We start from the raw sequence: 7765 nt of genomic DNA on the forward strand, positions 1-7765 counted from the left end.
TTGATAAGAACAAGATCGCTCAGCGGTAACCATACAAGAAGTAGCCACCCTTCAGTTGCTTGACTGGGTTATTTTGCGATAACCACCGTTAAGAGTGTAGAAATGTGAGACTATAAGTTGTATATATTGCTTATGTGATACATATTACTGGGAAAAGTGACCACATTCACAAAAACATAACTAAACACATATGGTAAAAGATTTTTAATACAAATAAATTAATATTTTTTATTCAAAGAGACAAAATTATGTTTGGCAAATGTTTTTAAAAATAAAAGTGTACATATATTACATAAATGAAAAAATATTACATAGAAAGTGAAAGGAAAATTCTCTTTGAAAATCAAGCTACAAAGAACGAGATATCAAACATTCCACTTAAATAGATTAGACTTGGATATCCTTGTAAAAATAATCTACATTATAATTCGTTTATTCACACATACATTGTGTACAAAGTTCTCTGATGTATAAAGTGATCGACGGTATCATGTTAAACTCTCGAGTAGATCACAAGAGTCTGGGGTCTGTTTACAATAACACTTTGACACCATGATAGCCTGTTACCGTTTTGTAACACTTTCAATCACTTGCCTTTACGTTTTACCTAACATAATTTAAATAATAAATTTAGGAACATTATAATTTTTTTAGACTATTTAAAATGTATAATTGTAATGGGTTTTCAGCTTCTAAACTGTTGATTGAATAAGTTTAATGTACCGTACTTATAATTCATTGTGTCATTATTTAATCCAGGTTGGTTTACTTTCAAAATCTAATTTTTTGTGTAACTAGATAAATTAAACTGAGATAAAAATTTACTTTTAGTACCTTATCACTCTTATCATTTTGGTACCCCAAACGACGTAATAATCGTTTCAAATACAAGTAACACACATGTTATAGCATGTCACGCAACAGACTACGATGGATTTCATGCAAAATTCAAATTCTATTATTAACTTTATTAGATTACATCTATTACGTCACATGTTATAATATCACAATTCTTACATCATTCATCGAGTGAAACGCATCATTATCGATCTAGATGTTACTTATATATAAATTAAGCTCATACAAAATTTCAAGTCTGTAGGTAAGTTGGTGCAGATAAATACGAGTAGGTAGGCAGACAGACGGACAGGCAGAAATGAATGTTTTTACATCCCTTCAAGTGATAGGCTTCGCAGCCAATAATAATCATTTCAAGCAATAACATTCAGATAAATTAAACCTTGCATATGAATCTTTATTTCATTATTTTAGGAAAAGCCCTAATAATATTATTGTAAAAATTTGTATTATCAAAATTAAATAAGATTTTATTCGTTCTTTATTATTCAGATATACTAGTTATAGTTGCACAGGTCAAAATGGAAAAATATGACCAGTAAGTAAACATAAATTAGATATCTCAGATAGCAATTTAATTGAAGGAGTAGTGGCTAGATACTTTAAAAAAGTTTTGAAAGGGAAGGACTCTTAAAAATTGGACACTTATTATTCCTTCGGAGCCAACTCATCATTGCGTCAGAAACTTTTAATGAGCTTAATTATAGTAAATGTTTGACGACAAAAGTACGTTCTCCTGAATGCCACAGCTTTCAATTTTGTAAGTAATCGATTTGTTTTATTTCAATAAGCGGATCAATTTCGTTAATCCACTGACTAAAAAATAGAACCAATAATCCCAAAACTATATTGCCAAAGTGGATCTATCTATGAATAAATCCACTATCTGTAATAAATATATAGTATCAATTAAAGCATAGCTAAGTCATGTTATGTTTATTGACTTAATTTTTTGTATAATTCCTTATAATGCCATATTTGTTTTCCAATATTATAACAGCACACTTTTATACAACAATATGAAACGTGTCTATTGTGACTAAATTTTTAATTGCAGGATATTCTATTACATCATAAACACAGGTATGATTTAGATTAATTCCATATGTAAGCACAGTATAAAGTCTTATATATTTTTAAGTATCCCGTTATTTATTGCGATAGATACATGAATATTATTTATATACATTATAATTATTAAACGTATGCTACTAAAAGTTACAGTTTTACATTTTATTAGCAGTGTTATTAGAATGTTCTTTTTTATAGCAAATGTACCATCCTCATTCCTCCCATAAAGAGCTGAGAATTCTATTTTACAAAGATGAACGAATGGTCGTAAATAAAAATTAAAGGATGTCTTATTTATCATGCTAAGTGAAGCCTTCTCTAACATTTAAGTTTGATAATTGGCTTAAACTTGACCTTTGAACCAGCATCAATGTTCGTGCACGCGGGACGTTTAGCTCGTGAAGCTAACACCTCACAGACATCATTAACTTTTTAAACTAGTATGTGGTTAGTGTTCATTAGTGCTTGAACTCCTATCGATAGTGCTTATTATGTTTTGGCGGTATTGGGAATTGGGATTTTGGGGAGGCGGGGCTAATCTTACGGAAGTTATTAACGCCCACTTCTTCCTGATGATATGCGGTTATGAAATTGACATTAACGGGTTAGGGCTCCGTTAGTGCGTTAGTGGTTACTCTAACTTCTATCGTTAGTTTTCATCCCAGCCTGGCTGTATTGGGGTTCATTAATTCCACAAAGAAGATATTGTAAGTATATGAAGCTGAATATCGACTTGTTGGTTCTCGATTTAATCGATTTTTTGTTTAAACTCTGTTAATTGAAGATTATTAGTTCAAATATACGAAATATTATAAAAATTTCAGTTTCTGCACGTAAAAGGAAGGTGCACTGGTGCTAAACTCAAAATTCATCTTGATTTCGTATGTTTCGATGTAGAGGGGGTTTCAGACCATATAGCCACAATCTCCTGTGGTAGAAAAGCTTACATATGGCGATGTAATAAACTGTAACCCTATAAAAACATATGGCAAAAGCCGCAAAACGTTTTTTGTAATATTAAAAATACAGTGTGGCTTGAAAATGGGAGTCAATGGTTCGATTCTCAAAAATTTTAAATGGTAAAATAGTTCGGTCATGTAGGTACGTCATTTTTAATATTAACGCTGAACTATTTGGTGAAGAATTTTTAAAATATCTTAGGTCTACAGACATAAGTTATTTTTCTAGTCCCTCAAGGGACTGAAAATAAACAAAAATATAAAAAATATTTTGCTTTCCTAACGCTAACCTATTTATTCCATGCTTCAAAATGAAAAAATCCTTTTGCTATTTTAATACATAAAGGATATTAATATAATTTATATCTATATCACAGTAAGTGATACAGAATCCATTTTGCAATTAAAGTAATCTTTATAAATACTACTTTAAATATTTAGGTGGTTTATGTATGAAACACGTTGGATTCACTAGTTAGACGGAAAGACTCTGAGCTTTACAGAAAAAAAATTAAAATTACGGGAAAAGAGCTTGTTTTTAAAACGCAAGAGTGGTTTAATTTACATAAGTGTTTACTCTTCACAAAGTTAAACATTGTAGGACTACATTATTTGCAAATTTCTTTAGCCATTTTTGGTAACAGGCCAGACACTTTAAAGTAATTTATAGGGAACATTTCCAAATGTCCTTCATTATTATAGCAGTTAAATTAATGTTCATTAATAACTTGCAAATAATGCAATTTAATTGTGTTCATAAACTTAATTAAATTCCATTTATAAGATATATATGTAATAGGTTTATTTTTATTAATTAATTTAATATCAAATATAGCAAAGGAATAATCTATTTATAAATATAAATAATTATTTATCCCTATTTATAGTTGACATGTTGGTGTTATTATGACATTCATGAAAACCATATACTTATATCAATAGATAAACAATGTACAAATTTGAATGTATCATGCGCCAAGATATCTCAAAAATATATTTACGTGTAAACTTGTGAATTCTGTGGAAAAGAACGATTTATAAGATGGCACATATCCATAAATAGTAATTTAATTGGCATCATTAAAACCTAGCATTATGTAGGCTGACAATATTTCTCTTACGTGTGCTGGTGTGATGTAGACATGTTTTTTTATATAAATGGTGTCTCTCCGCAAGACATCTCGAGAAAGAATTGAAGTTTAAACATAAGTTTTTTGTTACCTCAGCGAATCATGTTACACGCAACGTGTTTTTTTTTCAAAAGAATGAATTTTCTCTGTTCACAAAAGATATTGCATTTTATCTTTAAAGCTAACCGCATTTATTGTGAGTGTTCGTATAATTTTAAAACCTCTTTGGTGTACGATTTATATTAACAATATAAGACAAATTCCATACACAAGTATACTATTTCGATAGATGAAATAGTTTTTAATAATCTTTCATTACAAGAAGAAATATTCAGGATCGAACGCAGAGGCGATAATGCCGGGCGTAAGCAAACGCTTTAATCTGAGGCAGTAAATCATCCCCTCGCCTCCTTCAGTTCCAATACCAGCTAATGTATTACACTCTGTTCATAGTAAGGGCTAAGCCAGGCGTTTACGTAGCTTTCCTGAACCAAAAGAACTTCCTTGTGGTTAAAAACTGTCTTTTTGTTTAGTATGGAGTTAAAATTATTCTATATTTAAATAAAAATAAACGTTGCCAAAAACAAACAAGGGTTTATTTTAAAACAGGGTAAATTAAAAATCAAATATCCCTAGACATCATAAGTAGTTTAACAACCAATAAATTTGTTGTCTCCTGTTAAATTAATCATACTAACCAAATCCAGGACCAGCCCATCCGCTTAAACGTATATGTAATTGTAAATATTTCTCCCAATACCTGTAAATATGTACCGTATATTAAATCTGACCAGTTTTTTTTTTTTCAATAGGCGCTAGCATTTTTATTGCTCATAGTCTACCATAAGTAAATTTTGACTCAATCTGCCGCACCTTCTTATTACTATACATGTCTTACATTATTATTATACATGTCTCGTTCAATTTTTTACTATATAAACATTTTATGGTGTTAATAATTAACAATTTATTGTTTTTACATAAATACTTACATTAAATAATTAAATGAGTAGTAGGACATGTGTTAGTCTAAAAATTTATTAACTCAAATTTGTCTGTCATTATTAGACACAATATCAGTCTCTATTGGCAACTAGTACATTGCACAAATAGGCTCTGATTGGAGGGATAATTCTGATTATTGCCTGTGTAGTGTTGTGTTTGAAGTTTTGACTGTCTCGGTAACCTGTTTACTTTTAACGTTTCAAGATTAATAAAATAAAAGGAAAGAACCGTTATGAATGAAAACAGATTTCGATTCAGTCCAATGTCGATGGTACTGATAAAAAGTGCAACGGTCACAATCAGGAACTTTTAACCTGAGCTAACTCAATAAAAAGTGTTATGTCTTAGACCGCTCGACCATCATCACTCCCAAATCCCAAATGATGCATAGTTGTCATTTATAAAATGTCTATCCAGTAAATGAAGTTTTTTTTTAGAAGATTCTATGGTAACATTGGTGATAACATACTTCCTCTCAAAGGAAGTTTACGTTTAGATGAAGTTTTTGAGGAATATCCTAACATGATATTTTTTCAAATCTTTAATATATTTCTTTCACTTTTGTATTTTAGACATTTTACTATTTTCTTTTTTTTAGGGAGAGGCAGCAAAAATGCAATTACGCACGCAGGTGGCCAGCCTGTAGTGTGGGACTCCCCTAAATCGGGGTTACCCACTAAAAAACCTCGTCTACTGAGCCGGTTCAATACCTATATCTCCCCGGCTCATGTGTGTTTTTATATAGTGTATGTGTGTGTGGTTTATTGGCTGCAGAGGCCACTGACCATTTGAAGGCGTTTGGCTTTTCCGGTAGAGTGGCAAAGACTCCGAGCCGTGGTGTACAAGTTAGGAGTAGCTCCAGCTTAAAATTTTGTTTAATTAAGTGTTTTTGTTAGTTTTGCTGAGCTGTTTTCCTTCTGACATGTGCGGCTAAGTTTACGGCCCCTCACTGATGAGTAAGTTTTGCTTTCTTTTAAATTTTAGTGATTATTTTTATTTTTCAAACTGTGAAGGTTACGAGCACATGGTTTTCCAAATTGTAGTTTTGCTTTTTATTAAATTTTAGTACTTCTGGCTGTTAACTAAATTTTTAAATTGGCTTTCAAATTAATTCTCTTACTCTTTTATTAGTTTTCACCCTTTCTTTTCAGCTTAAATTAATTTTCTGTCTCTCAGTGAGGACCAGTCCTAGGCTATATGTTACAGTTCTTTTTTTATTCTGCAGCCAATATTGTTTGTAATGTGTCACTTGTTATGTAGTTTTTGTAAACAAACCCAGAGAGACTGCTGAAGGTTCATTTTACTAAATTTTTAAGCCTTTCTGAGAGATGTAACGTTCTTCGGGTCTTTTAGCCCATAACTCCCCCTTATAGCCTACTTGGTTAATTTAAGGCCTTCTGCCATCAAATTTTAAATTTAGATTCCTGTCATCTCTCCATCATGCGTGGTCGCAGAGAACCTTCGCTTTTGCGCTCTGCTGAAGGAGGGCCACCATGATGGACATTTCTTCTAGTCAACACCCTGCTTCTAGTCTTCTGTGATACCCTGCTTATATTCTTTATTTATTTGTTATTGTTATTGTTGCCATTTATATAGTTTATATTTCGTTATTTAATTTTAAGTTAGTTTTAGATATATTTAGTTATTTCTTGGATTTCATTAGGAGCCCGCCCTTAGCCGAAGGATACCGGGTGAAATTGGCATTTCTTGTTTCAAATTATGGCGTTTCTAATTTTTGTATGCAGGTGCACCTGACAAGGATTGTTTGAGGTATCTACTACTGCAGGCACTTTTTATTTTTTTTATTTATAGTATATATACTTATATATTTCTATTGACTGGATAGGCCTATGTTTTGTCTTAGTGAATGAACCTGAGTATACTGACCACGGTGTTCTTATTTTACCTAGTTAGTTTTGATCCGGCATCCCGTTCGCCGCCATGGGCGCGCGCTTCCCTGATGTTTGCTGTGGGTGTGCGAGCGGCGATGTAACGGTTTCACTACTCTTTAGGATTCTAACCTGGAATTGTTTATCACATTACGTCAGGCTAGGCCTAAATTTGGCCCGTGGGGCTCGCCCCTTATCCAGCCATTGGGTCAAGGGATCTAGGCCACTTCGCGGTCCAGGTCGGGTTTCTTTTCCACAGACAATTTACAATTATTATGCTATGAAATATCACTAATAAATTTCATGCAGTCATTAATATACAAACTAAAAAGTAAATTTTAAAAGTAAGGATTATTTTATATCTATTAGACTAATAAATCAGACTCAATAAAATACACTGCTTATTAATTACTAATAAATTTATATTAAATATTTTTCCTAATGTGCGAGGAATTTGCGTAGTATTTATTATATTTGGAATTAAGGAATCTTTTTTATCTCATATAAGAGGAGGCAGGATTCTTTAAGCTCAAATTTTATTAGGTATGCAAATTTGTATTCAGATTTCTAGTGCACGCAATAGGAAGAGCCGTATACCTCAAGATGCAAGGTCCTAGTAAAAGACATTTTCTTGCATCTAAGCTAGTAATAAAATTCTTCCATTAAAATTAAAAATTACCTTTTATACTCTAAATACAATGTTATTGTAAACGCCTTCTAGATTGTCAAAAATGTGAATAATATTTTTACGTTCCACGATCACAATAATGTAGGTTTTATATATCCATGTTACTACGGCAGGGTCGGGAATATCAATGAGTACGTGTTGCTGTAGAGAAGAAAATCAGGGATT

Source organism: Homalodisca vitripennis, chromosome 5 (genome assembly GCF_021130785.1).
Source record: "Homalodisca vitripennis isolate AUS2020 chromosome 5, UT_GWSS_2.1, whole genome shotgun sequence".
In the NCBI taxonomy this organism is placed as follows: Eukaryota; Metazoa; Arthropoda; class Insecta; order Hemiptera; family Cicadellidae; genus Homalodisca; species Homalodisca vitripennis.